We start from the raw sequence: 466 nt of genomic DNA, 5'->3' as shown, positions 1-466 counted from the left end.
CGGTGGTGGAGGGGGATCGAGATCGAGTGTCCTCATGAATTCAAAAAGTGCCCATGAAATTTAAGAATATTCATGATATCAAAAAGTGCCCATGAAATACAATCGAGAAATGAAGACTACGATTTAAATACAATCGATCTTAGCTAGCTATCTGTTCACAATCTTCTTGCCCTTCTTTTTTGCAAATGGAGTTCTTCTGTGGATCGGACGTCCTTTAGGTAGGGTGGTCCTGCTTCTTCTTGTGGTGTGTGCTGCTACTTCATCGTCGTCGTCATGTTCGATCTTCGGGTCGTCGTACTTGTCGAAGTCTTGCTCATTGGCTACTCCATCCATTCCGATGATCTTCCTTTTGCCTCTCCTCACAACAACACGATTGGGCTTTGACGGGTCGGTAATGAAGAAGCATTGGTCCACTTGGGAAGCCAGTACCCATGGCTCATTTTTCGCAGTGACGTTTGCACCCGCG

Source organism: Triticum dicoccoides, chromosome 6A (assembly GCF_002162155.2).
Source record: "Triticum dicoccoides isolate Atlit2015 ecotype Zavitan chromosome 6A, WEW_v2.0, whole genome shotgun sequence".
Classification (NCBI taxonomy): Eukaryota; Viridiplantae; Streptophyta; class Magnoliopsida; order Poales; family Poaceae; genus Triticum; species Triticum dicoccoides.
The sequence above is the reverse complement of the archived record's forward strand: the minus strand, read 5'-3'. Positions refer to the sequence as shown.